This window comes from Ovis canadensis, chromosome X (assembly GCF_042477335.2).
Source record: "Ovis canadensis isolate MfBH-ARS-UI-01 breed Bighorn chromosome X, ARS-UI_OviCan_v2, whole genome shotgun sequence".
In the NCBI taxonomy this organism is placed as follows: Eukaryota; Metazoa; Chordata; class Mammalia; order Artiodactyla; family Bovidae; genus Ovis; species Ovis canadensis.
In genome coordinates, this window is record NC_091727.1 from 55,071,286 (window position 1) to 55,088,109 (window position 16,824).

A 16,824-nucleotide genomic window follows, 5' to 3' on the forward strand; every position below is an offset into this window, starting at 1 on the left:
TTTAAAAACAGGTTAATACTTCTAAGATCATTCTGACAAATTGGGTAAGGATCATTGGCACTTTCTTCTCTACCCACAGGCATGAGTAAACATAAACCCATGATTCCACTGGACTCACTATGTAAAAAATACTTTGAGAGGATATATTTGTAATGATTTCTATTTCACCAGTGAGAAAATGAAACGTCTAAGGTCAGTACACAAAGAGTCAGGATTCAAATCCCTATCTACTGGCTACGAAGTTCACTACATCTTGCTGCCTCTCAAACTACTTGGGATGTGATGAAGAGAGGGTAGAACATCTAAATGTATTCCTCAGACAAACCACAGCTGCACAAAAAACTCCAAGTTTGTGAGATACTCTACTTTCTTTAATTCCATGCTTATAATGAGCAACATGATGTTTTCTTAGTTTGACTTTCCAAGTACCCCAAATGACATGCCCTAGAGAGAGGACCTGAGTGTTCTGGCTATCAGAAAGAAAATATTAGTGTAAGACATGTGTGATTTTCTCTCTGTATCTATCTTCAGTTCAGTTCAGTTCAGTCGCTCAGTCGTGTCCGACTCTTTGCAACCCCATGAATCGCAGCACGCCAGGCCTCCCTGTTCATCACCATCTCCTGGAGTTCACTCAGACTCATGTCCATCAAGTCCGTGATGCCATCCAGCCATCTCATCCTCGGTCGTCCCTTTCTCCTACTGCCCCCAATCCCTCCCAGTAGTCTCAGTAAATTAATTTGTATTTGTTTATCACTAAGTTTCATTTTAGCATTTCACAAATGCTAAAGACCAAATCCTGGACGTGCATGCATGCTAAGTTGCTTCAGTCATGTCTGACTCCACAACTCCATGGACTGCAGCCTGCCAGGCTCCTCTGTTCATGGGATTCTCCAGGCAAGAATACTAGAGTGGGTTGCCATGCACTCCCTCCAGGGGATCTTCCTGACCCAAGGATCAAACCCAGGTCTCTTACATCTCCTACATTGGCAGGTGGGTTCTTTATCACTAGCACCACCCAGATAGTAGTCACTTAACTGAAATACTACCACCTGGTGGCTCAGTGGTAAAGAATTTACCTGCCACGTGGGAGATGTGGTTTGATCGTGGGTTGAGAAGATCCCCTGGAGAAGGAAATGGCAACTCACTCCAGTATTCTTGCCTGGGAAATCCCATGGTCAGAAGAGCCTGGCAGGCTACAGTCCATGGTGTCACAGAGTCAGACATGACTTAGCGACTAAAGGTTTATTAAGTCAAATTTCCAAATAAAGGTAATTTCCTTTCTTTGATGAATTTTGCTGTATTTACACATCAAACACAGCTCGTTAGAGCAGGAGGCCTCAGAGATGCTCAAGTGAAACTGTTTCACAAAAGAATTCTACTTTACTTTATCTGCAATGACATCAACTTACAGAAGTATAAGGACTGAATGGGAAAAACAAGTGCAGTTATTCACAAATTAAAATAACAAACCATAAACACTTTGCAATGATTCACTGAACTGTGTAATTCATGTATAAAACACACTTCTAAGTATGTTTTACATAAATGTTATGTAAAAACTCAATAAAATTTGCAAACAAACAATTGGGCCTGGAGAAAGGTTAGTAAGGTGAATGGATCTAAAAACCATACACCAGAAATAAGCATTCCCATACTCCAGTCACAACAAATTACAAAATATAATTTTAAAATATTAACTAGAGCAACAAAAACTATCAGTGCAAAGAAACAAAACAGGTATGAGACCCCTGCAGAGAAAATTATAAAACTTTTTTCAAAGACATTAAAAATACCTAGATAAAAGGAGAGATAAACTGCAGTCTTTGTTGTAAAGATGCCATTTCTGTATCTATAATCTATAACTAAAATGTAGTTCTAATCAAAATTTTGGTTTCTTAGAGACCATATTAACCTTATCTCAAAATTCATATGAAAAAGTAAGCAGCAAAGAACGTACTTTTGAGGGCGAGGAATAAGGAAGGGGTCTTTCCCTATCAAATATCAGATACGTTATAAAACTACAGTAATTAACAGTGTAATACTAGTATAAAAGAGACAAACAGACCAGTGGAACAGAACAAAAAATCTAAAAACAGATACATAAATATATACGTACATAACAACTTGGTATATTATAGAGACAGCATTATAAATCTGTGGAGAAAGAACAGACAACACAGTAAACAGTTCTGAACTACTAATTAATCATTCAGAAAAAATTAAGATCTCTACATAATACAATACATAAAAATACATAAAAATGAATTCAAAGTGAGTCATAAATCTAATTCTGAAGGTTACAAAAATTTTATAGGAAGATATACTAGAATACCTTTATAAAATCACAATGAGAAAGAATTCCTTCAAAAAGATGCAAAAACCATGGCATATAGAGAAACTGATCATTTCATAGGGAAATGGAAGTGGCTGCTCTTCCATGAAGGCTGAGGTGATCAATCAGTTCAGTTCAGTCGCTCAGTCATGTCCTCTTTGCAACCCCATGAACCACAGCACGCCAGGTCTCCCTGTCCATCACCAACTGCCAGAGTCTACCCAAACCCATGTCCATTGAGTTGGTGATGCCACCCAACCATCTCATCCTCTGTCATCCCCTTCTGCTCCTGCCCTCAATCTTTCCCAGCATCAGGGTCTTTTGAAATAAGTCAGCTCTTTGCATCAAGGGGCCAAAGAACTGGAGTTTCAGCTTCAACATCAGTCCTTCCAAGGAACACCCAGGACTGATCTCCTTTAGGATGGACTGGTTGGATCTCCTTGCAGTCCAAGGGCCTCTTAACAGTCTTCTCCAACACCACAGTTCAAAAGCATCAATTCTTTGGTGCTCAGCTTTCTTCACAGTCCAACTCTCACATCCATACATGACTTCTGGAAAAACCACAGCCTTGACTAGACGGACCTTTGTTGACAAATTAATGTCTCTGCTTTTTAAGGTGATCAATATTATAGCATAAATTGAACCATTTATAAAACTATTTCTATCTGCCCCCCTTTTCTAGCTCTTCTGCACCAGAGTGGCTTCCAACTGTCCATTTCTTCAGGTAGTTCCCAAGCTCAAGACTAGATGACCTACATGGTCTAGATGACCACCTGCTCTCTGGTCCCAACATCCAGAGGATTCTCATCCACTGCCAGGTTAACTGCTACTTCTATGGAAAATTAAGCTCTTCTCATGGGCCCTTCCAGGAGGTCTTCTCTGAACCTTGCCCCAGGATGGGTTAGAGATAGCCTCCTCCATATTGCTACTGAAAGTAGCACACGCTGGTCTCATCATCAGAATATTCCCTGTTGCAATGTCTGTGTCTATCTCACCCACCAGACTCAGTAGAAAATACATCTAACTCAACTACACCTCATTTTGCAGCAAAGAGTCTATATTACTACATTTTAACTTATTTTCTTTATTGATTAACTAACGGTTTCTAGCTAACTTTTCTAAGGTTTGCAATCAACTGATCTTCTCCACTGGTATCCTAGCACTTCTAACATTCTCAGACTATGTATGTTTTCCTCTCTCATCTACTATGACTTCCCCCTTTGTTCACTCACACTTTTTGTCTACCAGGGACTTGGGAAAATATTTTTTCTAATAACCAAGAAAACAAATAGAGGGAATGAAAAGTAGAAAGGCATGCCCATTGCCTCCTGAAGTTATCTGTTCACTATTCTCCTTCCCACCTAGAATTTCTCCTTTGTGATCTCCAGGATCCCCTCCTCCTTGAAAAATAAGCTCAAAACACCCTTCAGTGATGTATAGTACACACCCTTCACCTCCAAGCCATAAATGGAGCCTGAGCCTGCTGGATCTCCCACATTCCTGGTCACAAAATTCCCAACTGGTAAACTACACACACTGGTATGTGAAACCTCTGCATAACATACTATTCAAGCAATATCTGTCAGATGGACATTCTCAGGTGGTTTGCCCTGTGATATAGAGCAAAGCCCAATGTGTTGTAAAAGATAACAGACTCCTACACTAACTGTACTGTAGGACTACACTGTAGTGTCCAACTGGTAATAAAGAGGATGTTTTCTAGAACATAGAATAACAAACGTTATTCTACAATAACTTTTTCATGTATGTATGAAAATGCAGCCAGAGCATTAAACAGACTGACACAAACAGCAGCCAAAGGATGAAAGGACATCAAGTGGAGAGCCACAATAAATATGCCACTGCTTTCAATATCCTGAAATTTCTAATTCTCAACATGCATAGAGAAAACAAAAATAATAATAGTAAAAAGTAAAGAAACAGTTAACTAAAATATGAAATAAGCACCTCCTAATTTTAAATGTGCTCTCAGGATCTTCCCAACCCAGGGACTGAACCTGTGTCTCTTACATCTCCTACACTGGCAAGTGGGTTCTTTACCACTAGTGGAAGCTGGAAAGCCCAATTTTAAATATGCTATGATATTAGTGAAATAACTTATATATAGTCAGATCTAAGAAGTACATTAAACACTAATTTTAATTAAGGTTTAGAGCTATTATTCTATTACTTTTAAAATAAAAAATCAATAATACATATGCATATTTCACGTCTTAATATAAAACATTTTGTCAATTTTCTGAAAGTTGATAAACTCAATTTTTGACCACTGTAAGTGTATTTCCACTAAATTCAGGTAATTAAAGGTGTGCCATAAACAAACAAGCATAAAAAATGAGACTCTGGACAGGAGGATCTGACCAGTGGAAAAGAATATATAGAACCATGCAAAACTCAGTAGAACAAAGGAACTAGGGGGAAAAACAGGAGTATTAATAGGACTGGACCTACCCTCAGCAGGTGGGGGACTTGAAGCAGGGATCCAATCCCCACAGCGGGGCAACTGTCTGAGTCAGAGGAGAAACATTTAAGGCTGAGAGTGAAACAGCTGATCTGTGGCAGCCTAAATGGAATGAGAATCAGACAGTTCTTGCCGCAGCCATACATATGCTGAGCAGGAATGCGGGTGTCCTGGAAGTGGCAGCAGCTGGGAGCTGGAGTTTAGGGATTGTGGAGCAATCCCAGGGCGAGGGCTGCTATTGACTGCAGTGAGACGGATCAAGGGGATGTGAGGGAGGAGATCATGGTGGGAAATGCCTGAGGAGGAAAGCCAGGCAGCCATCGAAGCAAGGTGATACTGCTGAGACACGTGTAGGGGCTAGAGCCATCACCACAGCCTCTCTCTCTCCATACGCCAGCATCAGCAGCTGAATAATAGAGAGGCCAGCAGATCAAACGCCTGACACACTGAGCTACCGAGTAGGACCCCACCCAGGGTGATCCTTTAAGTGACTGAAGCACTGAACTATAGAGTAGGACCCCAGTCAGGGGCGGGGGGCCCCTCTATGTGCTTGATGTGCTGAACAACAAAGAAGGACCCCAGGCAAGGGATCCCTTTAAGTGCCTGAACGGGCAGAGCTATAGAGAAAGACTAGCCAAACAGGCCTTCTGATTGCCAGCTACAAGACACTCGAAAAAAAGACTCTGATAGGGACATTGCTCCTGCCATGGAGGCAGTTTGTGTCCCTAACACTTGGCTCTGCCAGGGTCCCTGCAAGTCAAGCAGCTGTACCACGCTCATGCTCAACTTTCACTGGAGCAGAGCTGCCACTGGGGGAAAAAAAAAAAAAAAAGTCTTGTGTTTATGTGTTCAGGGTCGCTTTGGTCCTGTCTGACTCTGTGCAACTCTGTAGGCTGTGGCCCGCCAGGCTGCTCTGTTAGAGAAGGGGTTCTCCAGGCAAGAATACTGGAGTGTATTGGCAAACACTGGGTGCCATACCCTTCTAGAGCATGGGATTTCCTGCTGCCCTAGCTGCCAATGCCCCTGCGTACCTGGTGCTGCCAAAACCCGTGACCCAAGCAGTTGCACCACTTCCACACCTGGCCCTCAAAGGGGCAAACCCAAGCCCTCCAGGGCAGCCTCAGGAGCAAACCTCAGTGGACAACCCACATGTAGAGGTGGAAATAAAACCACAATTGAAGCCCAGGGGCAGTGTGGCTAAGGAAGAAGACCCAAAACCTTCCCACCAGCTATACAAGCTGCAGATTAAATCCACACGATCAACTAAGCAGACTCTGTGTCTATGGAATATATAAAAGGCCATTGAGAGCTCCCACAAAAGAAAATGTGCTAGCTGTGATAGCTGTGGATGTTGGAGGCAAAACATACAGGAGTAGGACCAGATTAGAATCTGAACAGCAGGTCCAGAGATCAGTACACTATTGGAGGGCATCCTAGGGAGGTATGGTGGACGGTGATTCCCAGCACAGGAAAGGACTCTGACAGTAGAGAATAAAAAAAAAAATTTTATTATTCTTATTTTTTTACTTGTTCTGTAGATTCTTTTGGATTTTTTTTTTTTCATTTTTTTCCTTTACCCCTCACCACCCCTGCCCTGGTCTGTTGTAGTTGTCGATTTTATTGGCACTAAGAAATCCAATTAAACTTTTGAGCTTTTTCTATCAGTCACATTTTTTATTGTTGTCATAAACTTCTTCCTCTACATTAGGCTTTTGCAGTTGTATGGAGTTTTCCTGTCTTTCATTTTAATTTTTTAAACCTATTTTTATTTTTTCCAAATTTATTCCTTTCTTTGCTTTTACTACTGTTCTTTTCCCTTTGCAGTTAATCTTTAATGTATATAAATCCTCTTCATCTAACTCTATTTAACTTAGCATATCTGTTCTTTCTTTCTTTCCTTTCCTCTCAACATATTTGTTAGTTTTCTTCTCACTGCTTTATTCCCCACTTGGCACCTTGCTTTACTTTTGTTTTCCAGTTTGTGCTTAAGTTAGTTTTGTTCTTAACTGGTAAATATAATTTTTGATTTCCTTTTTTCACCAGTTCAATCTACTGTACTGTATTTTTGTTGGACTCTTTTCACTTTGTTCATGGGTGTATATGTGTATATCCCCTTATTTTAATTATCACTTGCCTGATTTTGTAACTGCCATTTGTCTGGGGTTCATCTTTGGTTTCTCATTTTTGGATATTTGTTTTACTCTCCCTTAATGCCATAACAAACCACTTGTGGAATCTTCGTTCCTGACCAGAGATCAAACCCTGAGCCGTTGGGAGTGGGAGCACTGACTCCAAGACCCTAGACAACCAGAGAACTAACCCTAGGGAGTATCAAATCGTGAGAACTCACACAAAGGAAACCACTTGAATACAAGACCCAGCATCACTCAACCACCAGTAGCACCCTGTGCAGACACCTTATCTAAAGAACAAACAAAACAAAAATACAAACCCAATCATCAGCAGATAGGAGTACCACCTCACACAGTCTTGCCCATCAGAGGAAAAACAAACAAAACCTCAGCACAAATATCTCCCTATATGAAGCTCACACAAACCACTGGACCAACCTGAGGAGGGCAGAAACCAAAAGGAAGAACGAACTCAACCTTCTTCAAGGAAAGCCTAGGAAAAAGACCTCAAACACAATAACTTAAAAAAAAATGAAAAGGCAGAGAAATACTGCACAAATAAAGGAACAAACTAGAAAAACAGAAGTCCAAATAAATGAAGAGGAAATAGGAAAATTACCTGAAAAATAATCAGAATAATGACAGCAAAGATGATCAAAAACCTTGAAAACAAAATGGAGAAAATGCAAGAATCAATTAACAGAGACCTAGAAGAATTAAAGAATAAGCATACAGAGACAAACAACACAACTACTGAAACTAAACATACTCTAGAAGGAATCAATAGCAGAAAATCTGAAGCAGAAAAACGAATCAGTGAGCTGGAAGATAAAATGGTGGAAATAACTTCTGAAGAGCAGAATAAAGTAAAAAGAATGAAAAGAGCTAAGGACAGTCTCAGAGACCTCTGCTGCTGCTGCTGCAGCTAAGTCGCTTCAGTCATGTCCAACTCTGTGAGACCCCATAAACGGCAGCCCACTAGACTCCTCTGTCTCTGGGATTCTCCAGGCAAGAATACTGGAGTGGGTTGCCATTTCCTTTTCCAATGCATGAAAGTAAAAAGCAAAAGTGAAGTCACTCAGTCATCCCCTACTCTTAGCGACCCCATGGACTGCAGCCTACCAGGCTCCTCTGTCCATGGGATTTTCCAGGCAAGGGTACTAGAGTGGGGTGCCATTGCCTTCTCCTCTGGGACCATATCAAATGCACCAACATATGAATTATACAAGTCTCAGAAGAAGAAGAGAAAAAGAAAGGGTATGAGAAACTTTCTGAAGATTATACTTGAAAATTGCCCCAACATGGAAATAGTCAATCAAGTCCAAGAGGCACAAAGAGTCCCATACAGGATAAACCCAAGGAGAAACAGGCCAAGACACATAGTAATCAAACTAATAAAGACTAAACACAAAGAAAGAGTACTAAAAACAGCAAAGAAGAAGCAACAAGTAACATACAAGGGAAACCCCATATGCTTAACAGCTGATCTTTTAGCAGAAACTCTGCAGGCCAGAAGAGAATGGCAGGATATATTTCAAGTACTGAAAGGGAAAAATCTACAACCAAGCTTACTGTACTGGCAAGGATCTCATTCAAAATTGATGGAGAAATAAAAAGCTGTCAGATAAGCAAAAGTTAAGACAATTCAGTACCACCAAACTGGCTTCACAACAAATGTTAAATGGACTTATATAGTCAAGAAATACAACAGAAGAAAAAAGGTCTACAAAACCAACCCCAAACAATTAGAAAATGGCAACAGGAACATATACATCAATAATTACTTTAAATGTAAATGGATTAAATGCTCCAACCAAAAGACAGACTGGCTGAATGGATACAAAAACAAGACACAATATATGCTGTCTACAAGAAACCCACTTCAGACCTCAAGACACATATAGACTGAGAGTGAGAGGATGGAAAAATAGATTCCATGCAAATGGGAAGCAAAAGAAAGCTGGAGCAGCAATCCTCATATCAGACAAAATAGGCCTTAAAATAAAGATTACAAGAAATAAGGAAGGACACTACATAATAATCAAGGGATCAATCCAAGAGGAAGACATAACAATTGTAAATATCTATGCACCCAACATAGGAGCACCTCAATACATAAGACAAACACTAACAGACACAAAAGGAGAAATTGACAGTAACACAGTAATAATAGGACACTTTAACACCCCACTCATACTGATGGACAGATCATCAAAACAGAAAATTAATAAGGAAACACAAGTCTTAAATGATACATTAGATGAGATGGATCTCATTAATATCTTCAGGATATTCCATCCAAATGCAGAAGAATACACCTTCTTCTCAAGGGTACATGGAACATTCTCCAGGATAGACTACATCTTGGCTCGCAAATCAAAGCTCAGTAAATTTAAGAAAACTGAAATTGTATCAAACATTTTCTCTGACCACAATGCTATGAAACTAGATATCAATCACAAGATAAAAACTGTAAGAAACCCAAACACATGGAGAATAAATAACACGTTTCTAAATAACCAACAGGTTACTGAAGAAATAGAAATGGAAATAAAAAAATTTCTAGAAACAAATGACAGTGAATACAGGACAACTCAAAACCTATGGGATGCAGCAAAAGTAGTTCTAAGAGGAAGTTTATAGCAATACAATCCTACCTCAAGAAACAAGAAAAACATCGAAGAGGCAACCTAACTTTACACCTAAAGTGACTGGAAAAAGAAGAAAAAAATCCCAAAATTAGTAGAAGGAAGAAATCATAAAGATCCGAGCAGAAATAAATGAAACAGGAATGAAAGAAAAAATAGTAAAGAGTAATAAAACTAAAAGCTGGCTCTTTGAGAGGATAAACAAAATTGACAAACCCTTAGCCAGACTCATCAAGAAAGAAAGAGAAAAAATCAAATCAACAAAATTAGAAATGAAAAAGGAGAGGTTACAACAGACAATGCAGAAATACAAAGGACTAAAAGAGACTATTATGAACTATATGGCAATAAAATGTATAACCTAGAAGAAATGGACACATTCTTAGAAAAGTTCAATCTTCCAAGACTGAACCAGGAAGAAATAGAAATTATGAGAAACCCAATTACAAGCATTGAAATTGAAGCTGTGATCCAAAATCCCCCCAAAATCAAAAGCCCAGGACCAGATGGCTTCACAGGAGAATTCTATCAAACATATAGAGAAGAGCTAATGCCTAACCTTCTAAAACTCTTTCAAAAAATGGCAGAGGAAGGATCACTTCCCAATGCATTCTATGAGGCTACCATCACCCTGATACCAAAACCAGACAAAGACAACACACAAAAAGAAAACTACAGGCCAATATCACTGATGAACATAGATGCAAAAATCCTCAACAAAATTTTAGCAAACAGAATTCAGCAACACATCAAAAAGCGCATACACCATGATCAAGTTGGGTTTATTCCAGGGATCCAAGGATTCTTTAATATATGCAAGTCAATCAATGTGATACACCATATTAACAAATTGAAAGATAAAAACCATATAATCATCTCAGTAGATGCAGAAAAAGCCTTTGACAAAATTCAGCACCCATTTATGATTAAAACTCTTCAAAAAATGGGCATAGAAGGAACCTAACTCAACATAGTAAAGACCATATATAATAAGCTTACAGCAAACATTATTCTCAATGATGAAAAACTGAAAGCATTCCCCCTAAGATCAGGAACAAGACAAGGGTGTCCACTATTTAACATAGTTTTGGAAGTTCTAATTTTAGCAATCAGAGAAGAAAAAGAAATAAAAGGAATTGAGATCAGAAAAGAAGTAAAGCTCTCACTGCAGATGACATCATTTGCATTTCTATATGCTAACAATGAAAAATCAGAAACAGAAATTAAGGAATCAATCCCATTCACCATTGCAACAAAAAAAGAATTAAATATCTAGGAATAAACTTACCTAAGGAGACAAAAGAACTGTACACAGAAAATTATAAAGCACTAATGAAAGAAATTAAAGATGACATAAACAGATGGAGAGATATTCCATGATCCTGGGTAGAAGGGTCAATATTGAAAAACTGACTATACTACCAAATGAAATCTACAAATGTAATGCAATCCCTATCAAATTACCAGTGGCATTTTTCACAGAACTAAAACAAAAAATTTTCACAATTCATATGGAAATACAAAACACCCTGAATAGCCAAAGCAGTCTTGAGAAAGAATGAAGCTGGAAGAATCAAGCTTCCTGATTTCAGGTTATACTACAAAGCTACAGTCATCAAGACAGTATGGTACTGGCACAAACACAGAAATATAGACCAATGGAACAAGATAGAAAGCCCAGAAATAAACCCATGCACCTATGGGCACCTTACTCTTGAAAATGGAGGCAAGACTATACAATGGGGCAAAGACAGCCTCTTCAATAAATGGTGCTGGGAAAAATGGAAAACTACATGTAAAGGAATGAAATTAGAATACTTCCTAACACCATACACAAAGATAAACTCAAAATGGATTAAAGACCTAAATGTAAGACCAGAAACTATAAAACTCTGAGAGGAAAACATAGGCAGAACACTCAATGACATAAATCAAAGCAACATCCTCTATGACCCACCTCCTAGAGTAACGAAAATAAAAACAAAAGTAAAGTAGAACCTGATTAAACTTAAAAGCGTTTGCACAGCAAAGGAAACTATAAGCAAGGTGAAAAGACAACCCTCAGAGTGGGAGAAAATAATAGCAAATGAAACAACTGAAAAAGGATTAATTCCCAAAACATATAAGCAGCTCATACAACTCAATACCAGGAAAATAAACAACCCAATCAAAAAGTGGGAAAAAGACCTAAACACACAATTCACCAAAGAAGACATACGGATGGCTCACAAACACATGAAAAGATGCTCTGATGCATATCAGAGACTTGCAAATCAAAACCACAATGAGGTACCATTTCATGCCAGTCAGAATGTCTGCAATCCAAAAGTCTACAGGCAATAAATGCTGGAGAGGGTGTAGAGAAAAGGGAACCCTCTTACACTGTTGGTGGGAATGCAAACTAGTACAGCCACTATGGAGAACAGTGTGGAGATTCCTTAAAAAACTGGAAATAGAACTGCCAGCAATCCCACTGCTGGGCATTCACACCGAGGAAACCAGAATTGAAAGAGACACTCGTACCCCAATGTTCACTGCAGCACTGTTTATAATAGCCAGGACATGGAAGCAACCTAGATGTCCATCAGCAGATGAATGGATAAGAAAGCTGTGGTACATATACACAATGGAATATTACTCAGCCATTAAAAATAATACATTTGAATCAGTTCTAATGAGGTGGATGAAACTGGAGCCTATTATACAGAGTGAAGTAAGCCAGGAAGAAAAACACCAATACAGTATACTAATCCCATGGATGGAGGAGCCTGGTGGGCTGCAGTCCATGGGGTCACTAAGAGTCAGAGACGATTGAGTGACTTCACTTTCTCTTTTCACTTTCATGCATTGGAGAAGGAAATGGCAACCCACTCCAGTGTTCTTGCCTGGAGAATCCCAGGGATAGGGGCACCTGGTGGGCTGCTGTCTATGAGGTCGCACAGAGTCGGACACAACTGAAGTGACTTAGCAGCTTAGCAGCAACACATATATATGGAATTTAGAAAGATGGTAACGATAACCCTGTATACGAGACAGCAAAAGAGACACAGATGTATAGAACAGTCTTTTGGACTCTGTGGGAGAAGGAGAGGGTGGGATGATATGGGAGAATGGCACTGAAACATGTATAATATCACATATGAAACAAACCGCCAGTCCAGGTTCGATGCATGATACTGGATGCTTGGGGCTGGTGCACTGGGACAACCCAGAGGGATGGTACAGGGAAGCAGGAGGGAGGGGGGTTCCGGATGGGGAACATGTGTATACCTGTGGAGGATTCATGTTGATGTATGGCAAAACCAATACAATATTGTAAAGTAATTGACCTCCAATTAAAATAAATAAATTTATATTAAAAAATATAAAAGGCAAGTCAGGATAAACAGTTACCTCTGAGAGAGAATTGAGGCTTCTAGATAACTTGCAATGTTCTATATTTGGTGTTGGAAGGTTCTTTTATGGGTGTTTATTTTTATTTTTATTTTTTTTAAGGAGTCCTATTGTAAGGTAATAACATTTCTATATCTTACTCCTGAATTCCATTGTCAGTGAATTAGTCTTTTTTTTTAATTTTTAAATTTTAAAATCTTTAATTCTTACATGCGTTCCCAAACATGACCCCCCCTCCCACCTCCCTCCCCACAACATCTCTCTGGGTCATCCCCATGTACCAGCCCCAAACATGCTGCACCCTACGTCAGACATGGACTGGCGATTCAATTCTTACATGATAGTATACATGTTAGAATTCCCATTCTCCCAAATCATCCCACCCTCTCCCTCTCCCTCTGAGACCAAAAGTCCGTTATACATATCTGTGTCTTTTTTCCTGTCTTGCATACAGGGTCGTCATTGCCATCTTCCTAAATTCCATATATATGTGTTAGTATACTGTATTGGTGTTTTTCTTTCTGGCTTACTTCACTCTGTATAATCGGCTCCAGTTTCATCCATCTCATCAGAACTGATTCAAATGAATTCTTTTTAACAGCTGAGTAATACTCCATTGTGTATATGTACCACAGCTTTCTTATCCATTCATCTGCTGATGGACATCTAGGTTGTTTCCATGTCCTGGCTATTATAAACAGTGCTGCGATGAACATTGGGGTACATGTGTCTCTTTCAATTCTGGTTTCCTTGGTGTGTATGCCCAGCAATGGGATTGCTGGGTCATAAGGTAGTTCTATTTGCAATTTTTTAAGGAATCTCCACACTGTTCTCCATAGTGGCTGTACTAGTTTGCATTCCCACCAACAGCATAGGAGGGTTCCCTTTTCTCCACACCCTCTCCAGCATTTATTGCTTGCAGATTTTTGGATCGCAGCCATTCTGACTGGTGTGAAGTGGTACCTCATTGTGGTTTTGATTTGCATTTCTCTAATAATGAGTGATGTTGAGCATCTTTTCATGTGTTTGTTAGCCATCCATATGTCTTCTTTGGAGAAATGTCTATTTAGTTCTTTGGCCCATTTTTTGATTGGGTCGTTTATTTTTCTGGAATTGAGCTGCAGAAGTTGTTTGTATATTTTTGACATTAGTTGTTTGTCAGTTGCTTCATTTGCTATTATTTTCTGCCATTCAGAAGGCTGTCTTTTCACCTTGCTTATATTTTCCTTTGTTGTGCAGAAGCTTTTAATTTTAATTAGATCCCATTTGTTTATTTTTGCTTTTATTTCCAGAATTCTGGGAGGTGGATCATAGAGGATCCTGCTGTGATTTATGTCTGAGAGTGTTTTGCCTATGTTCTCCTCTAGGAGTTTTATAGTTTCTGATCTTACATTTAGATTTTTAATCCATTTTGAGTTTATTTTTCTGTATGGTGTTAGAAAGTGATCTAGTTTCATTCTTTTACAAGTGGTTGACCAGTTTTCCCAGCACCACTTGTTAAAGAGATTGTCTTTACTCCATTGTATATTCTTGCCTCCTTTGTCAAAGATAAGGTGTCCATATGTGTGTGGATTTATCTCTGGGCTTTCTATTTTGTTCCATTGATCTATGTATCTGTCTTTGTGCCAGTACCATACTGTCTTGATGACTGTGGCTTGTGTTTACTTTATAATTATTCATTTCAGTGTACTTTTATACTTTATGCAACTTTTGATATTTTCATTATATTACACAATTTGAAAAACTTTAAAAATCCAGGGCCTTCATATGGAACTCCTTTAAAGCATACCCTAAGAGCATGTGTTCTCAATCTTCTGAGATAAGGGTTGATATAAAAAGCATCCACCCCTTTCTGAAAGCTACAGGCACTGGTTATCCACATTCATTTATAATAGGATTCTTGGAACGGGAAGCCTGGGCAGGCTAGCGTCCTACCAGCAGTGCCATTTCCCTGAAAGTTGCTAAGGGCAGTTGTTCAAGTCCCTCCAAGCACAGGAATCAGTGAACAGAATGCTCTATTAGCTTCCCTTACATTCAAGATTTTACCACCAGTTTTTTCCTAGTCCTGGTTTTTGGCCAAAAAAAAAACACAAAAAACAAAAAAAAACACAAACAAAAACAAAAACAAAAAAAAAGTTTGTGAAGCAAAGACAAAGTTGAAACAAGGCCAGGACCATCCAAGGGATCTGGTGCAAAGCTGCTTCCATTCCCTAACTCCTCCCTTCTGTAAAAATCTCCATTCCTATCAAAGGATAGGAATGTCCTATCCTTTGTCCAATCAATGTCATATCCAAAGTCCAATCAATGTCATACCATGTGCTTCTCAGCCACACTCACCCCTTCTTCTACAAAATAGAGCATCTTTCTCACCTTCCTCTCCACTCTTAAATGCTGTATCTTTTCCCATCTTTGATGATCCCATGGCTAGCTTGTTCATCCCCCAGTTTCACAGTTCCTTGACCTCCTCCAGTCCAATTCACCCACCCACAGAACCTTCTCATCATTCAGAACTACTTTTCCTCTGAAATCTTAAACTCCAATATCCTACTATGACCACAATTTCTTATTTGCCATTCCACCTTTTAAACATCTCTTTGAGCTTTGAAGTCGCCATACAGCTTCACTGACAGCCACCCACCTATCTTCCCAGCTTCTCTACAGAATCCTACTGAGAATACACTCTTTCCTTATGAGACTAGATCCCATGGTCTATAACCTGAACAAATCTCATCAGTAACCTCAACAACCCACTTAGCCCTTCAAACCTCCCACCACCCAAAATCATCATCACACATTCACAAGTCTAAAATCAAATCTAATGTTTGCCTTCCTTACTCCCACTTCTTGGCAGCTGAATACACCTGGAAAAAAGGACAAGACTAAAATCACTTTATTTCCAGCTCAGATATGCATTTATTAGTTACTGCCCATCAATCTTCTCTCATTCCCCAGAGAAGGGTGCAACCTTACTCCTCCTTCCTCTGGCCCCTTTTCATCCCCTCGCACACTCCAGAAAGCCCTTACTACCTTATTACAGAGAATGTACCAGGGTAAGAAAAAAACTCTCAATCTCTTGCCTCTCCACAACCTCACAAACAAGCCTTTCTGACCCTCTAACTCTGATATTAGAAGTGATGCCCCTTCTCTTGCTCATGGCCAGTTCTTCCACATATTCACTATACCATATCTTTTCCACATCTGTTTCTCCAGTTACCCCATTTCTCTCCTCTATTTTCAACAACCTCTTTGACTTTATTAGCTCCTCCACTACAGAACATATAAACATGCTCAAATTTCTCATCCTAAAAATATACATATACCACTTGTTATCTATTCTACTTTTCATAGACAATAGTCTACATTCACTTCATCAACATCTTTGCCAACTACATTACTGGGCCTCTGTGCCTTCACCAACACAGATCCATACACACTCACTGCCCTGGCTTCCCCTAAATCCTTAACCTAACAGAAGCATCTCAAATATATATCTTATATATCCATGTAGATGAATTTCACATTATATAGTTTTCAAAGTTTAAGACAGTAGTTTTAACAGAGAAGTGCAATACACGTTGTTTAGTATACAACAATGCCTGGCACAGAGAAACGTATAAAAGGAGATAAGCATCTTCAATCATCATTTCACTCTCCCAGAGATAACTGTTAAAGCGACATACTAACCTCTGGGAGAAGCTGAAAAAAAATCACCTCACTCCCTCCCTCTCCATACCCTTAAATCCCAAGGAGAGGAGGAAGAGGAATTCTCAAGATTACTTAAGGATAGACAATTGGGCCTCAGTGTCAACTGGTGGAACTTTGAAGAGGAAAAGCATA

At 39.2% G+C, this 16,824-nt stretch overlaps 1 protein-coding gene across 38 annotated transcripts in view; it reads right to left on the reverse strand.

The window, feature by feature from the left end:
- The window catches only part of MAGED1 (MAGE family member D1), an 87,487-nt gene that overhangs the window by 54,001 nt on the left and 16,662 nt on the right, over window positions 1–16,824 (reverse strand). For 15 of the 38 annotated variants that reach the window (XM_070291670.1, XM_070291672.1, XM_070291653.1 and 12 more), the window contains one exon: window positions 2,117–2,154. The exons of 21 other annotated variants lie outside the window; for them this stretch is intronic. The gene's annotated coding sequence lies outside the window, so the exon portion shown is untranslated. Of the gene's footprint in view, window positions 1–2,116; window positions 2,155–7,565; window positions 7,609–16,824 lie in introns of those variants that run through there. 2 more of the 38 variants (XM_070291665.1, XM_070291663.1) reach the window with 2 other exon arrangements.